Below are 4,084 nucleotides of genomic sequence, written 5' to 3' on the forward strand. Positions count from 1 at the left end.
GCGTTTCTCATGATGTACTCTGCATATAAGTTAAATAAACAGGGTGACAATATACAGCCTTGATGTACTCCTTTTCCTATTTGGAACCAGTATATATCTAGAACCACACTATTTCAGTTATTTTACATTATAAATGTGGTCTTTTTTGGTTATATATCATATAATACTAAAGACAACCATCTTTAACAAATTACAAGTAATACAGCTAATAACATGATTAAAGTTACAAATAGGGATTTAAGCCATGAAGTTTCAGAACCAAACCATCTTCCTAAAACAACACCCATTAGAGGATTTATCTGGTATCAGATGCTGTAAGGATATCAAGGGCCATATGATTTTGTAAGACAGCTTTTCTCATCATAGTGATTTCAGAATTTAGTAGACTAATAATCTGGTTGCTATCATTTAGTGCCTTTTGAGAGAAATTTGTTAAGGCTTCAGTGTGAGAAATAACACTTTCAAATCCTACTAAAGACACAAAAATAGTTGCTAAGTGATCATACCAGTGAAATACAGATCTCTTGGCCCATTGGGTTCATATTGATAGTAAATTTGCTGGAGTCACATCTAAGTTTGTATGTAAGTAGCCTTGAGCCCAAAGGAATCCTAAAGTACACCTTCCTAGCCAGCCTGGTGGAAGCCAGGGTCATAGACTGGACCCACAATGTCATTGAATCCTGTTAGGTGCCAGCGAGTATATTTCTGTACATCTGATCCAATCTGTTCCATATCAATCACTGTCTTTAAGAGAAGTGGTACCTTGGCAGTTTTTATAAGATACCCAGCCTAATTTTCTAAAGTTATTAGGTTGATTATCCTTGGTATGATCTATTTGTTTCCAGCATAGGGTGCCCTTTAGAATTGGATTACCATGTTGTTCAGTCACTAAGTCATGTCTGATTCTTTGTGACGCCATGAACTGCACCATGCCAGGCTTCCCTATCTTTCACCATCTCCCTGACTTTGCTCAAACTCATGTCCATTGAGTTAGTGATGCCATTCAATCATCTCACCCTCTGTTGCCCCCTTCTCTTGCCCTCAGCCTTTCCCAGCATTGGGGCCTTTTCCAGTGAATCAGCTCTTTGCATCAGGCGGCCAAAGTATTGGAGCTTCAGCTTCAGCACCAGTCCTTCTGATAAATATTGAGGGTTGATTTCCTTTAGGATTGACTGATTTGATCTCCTTGCTGTCCGAGGGACTCTCAATAGTCTTCTCTAGCACCACAGTTTGAAAGCATCAATACTTCAGTGCCACATTTTCTTGCCAGCTTTTCTTAATCTCTACTGCTTATGTTAGGTCCTTGCTGCTTTTGTCCTTTATTGTGCCTATCTTTGCATGAAATTTACCCTTGGTATCACCAGTTTTCTTAAAGAGAGCTCTAGTCTTTCCCATTCCATTGTTTCCCTCTATTTCTTTGCGTTGTTCATTTACAAAGGCTTTCTTATCTCTCCTTGCTATTTTCTGGAACTCTGCATTCAGTTGGGTGTATCTTTCCCTTTCTCCTTTGCTTTTCACTTCTCTTCTTTTCATTGCCTGGTATTAGCCAGATAAATCCATCCCATAACTGAGGCAGTGTCCCTGCTATTAGTCTAGAGTTTATATTTTTTGACTGGAATTCAGCCTGTTGTTTTGACCGAGCTAGAGTAACCTTAAGGCAAAATTCACATTTATGGATAGGGTTAGAATAAGTATGTTTGATTGGCCAAGAGAGTGGTTCCCATTTTGTGTTATCAGTAGTAGTCCAGACAGACAGAACTATAATTTCTTTCTTTTAAAATAAACTTTCTAAGCAACATCCAATCAGAGCCTTGGAGGGGAGAAACCCATCAAGGTAAACCAGAAGTACCGGATGCAGGTACTTGACCACAAACCCAACAATTTGATTGATTTCTAAAATTTGTATAAGATGTGCCCATGATAGAGGGGGGAAAAAAACCCCATGACTTATGTGTAAGAGTCCAGGAAACTAAGAGGAAAACTTAAGAGCAATCATATGGGCCAGGTCCAGTTTCTTGGGACAGCCGTCTATTTCTGATTTCATCTTCATCTCATCCTGGCGTTGGTGTTTCCTTATTATCAGAGTATTGTTCTAAGGTGAGTTTGAAGGTCAGCAGTTCTCTCTATAGACCAGTGTGGTGCAGAAACGCTTTTTAGGTGGGAAATATGAATCCAAGAGTCAAATCCCTTCCATTTTACTGTGCCTGAGCTAGTCAGAAGAACCTGATAAGCGCCCTTCCATCTAGGTTGGAGGGACTCATTTAAATGATCTCTCTTTTTTTATATATATATACATATAATCTCTTGGTTTTAAGTCATGGGACATCTGATCTTTATTTGAGGATAGCTTACTGTAATAAGCTTTATAAACTAATTTAGAATGACTTGTCAATAATTTGATTAAACTCTTGTAATTATACAATATATCTCCCTTAAGTAATATAAGATTATATAGCCTTTTATCTAATCTCACTGGTCTCCCTATAATAATTTCAAAGGGAGACAAATGATGTTTGTCAAAGGAGTGGATCTGAAGTTGAGGAGAACCAGTGGAAGGGCCCTAGGCCAAGGGAAAGAATAAGCACCCAAAATTTTAGCCACCTGAGTTTTAATTGTTCCAGTTGTCCTTCCATTAACCCAGAAGACTGGGAGTGATAGGCAGAATGGAAATGTTGCATAATTGGACAAAATTTACAGATTTCCTTAACAATTTGTCCAGAAAAAAGGGTCCCTCTGTCACTATGTAGTTCAGAGGGGATTCTCCAGATGGGAATCACTCTTTCTAAAAGCAGCTTCCCTACCTATTGTGCCATGGCCCATTTTCATGGTTAAAGATTTGAATATAGTGCAGTTAGGAAACTTGGATATTTTTGCAACATAAAACATTTCAGTATAATCACTAGAATTATGACTGATAACATTTTATCAGGATGTGTCAGATGTTAGAAATTTCATATAAATTTTGAAATATCTGTACTAATGATATTTATATATTACAACCTAAAGTTTACTTTTAATCACTTGACAATGTTTTTGAATTAAAAATACCAAATAAACTTAGATTGACATTTGTCTCTGAGGTTCCTCAAAGATGTTTCTTTGAAGCATCAATCCTAGAGTCAGCTGGAGGCTAAAAGGCTTTGTTAGATTTTGATATTTGGGAAGTTTGTTAGAAATAGCAAAAAGATTTTAAAATACAGGATCTATGTCACTTGAACAATACCTATTTAACCAAGGTCACGAAGAAAATAGATCATCTAAGGGCACGGAAACTCACAAAATCTGTTATGAAAAGGCGCACTTATAACAGAAATAACATTTTTAGTCGTGTTAGCTTAGTTATGCTATGCTAAGTCACTTCAGTCGTGTCCGACTCTGTGCGACCCCATAGACGGCAGCCCACCAGGCTCCCCCGTCCCTGGGATTCTCCAGGCAAGAACACTGGAGTGGGTTGCCATTTCCTTCTCCAAAGCATGAAAGTGAAAAGTAAAATTGAAGTTGCTCAGTCGTGTCCGACTCTTAGCGACCCCATGGACTGCAGCCTACCAGGCTCCTCCATCCATGGGATTTTCCAGGCAAGAGTACTGGAGTGGGGTGCCATTGCCTTCTCCATAGTTTAGTTAACTTCAGTCTAAATTTATTTAATCCTGACTATGTATAGAACTTTCCCCTCAGGATTCCTCTTGTAATCTCTAATCACTTTTTGTATCCAGCCTGTCTTTCATTTTTTTTACCTGAAGAAAATTAACTAGTTTATTTTCAGTTAAAATGTAATTTCATTTCTCATATCTTTTTATTGAAAACATACATTTAATCTTCTGTATTCTGAAAAGTTACTGTATTATTTTTAATAGCTTTAATTACATGTGTAAATTAGAATCCTCAACTCTTAAAACCTTAATTTTAATAAAACTAAGAAATAAGTAATTATGCACTGTCTTTACATTGGCATGTTATAAATTGGTGAGCTTGAACATCAGTGATAATTTTTAAAAGCATTTGTATTCTCATAGAGAACATCTTAGATGATACCAAACATTTTCATTTATATTTTCAAATACTTTTAATTTTCTTGTTTTTTTTT

The sequence above is a fragment of the Bison bison genome, unplaced genomic scaffold, assembly GCF_000754665.1.
Source record: "Bison bison bison isolate TAMUID 2011002044 unplaced genomic scaffold, Bison_UMD1.0 scf7180017864066, whole genome shotgun sequence".
Lineage (NCBI taxonomy): Eukaryota > Metazoa > Chordata > Mammalia > Artiodactyla > Bovidae > Bison > Bison bison.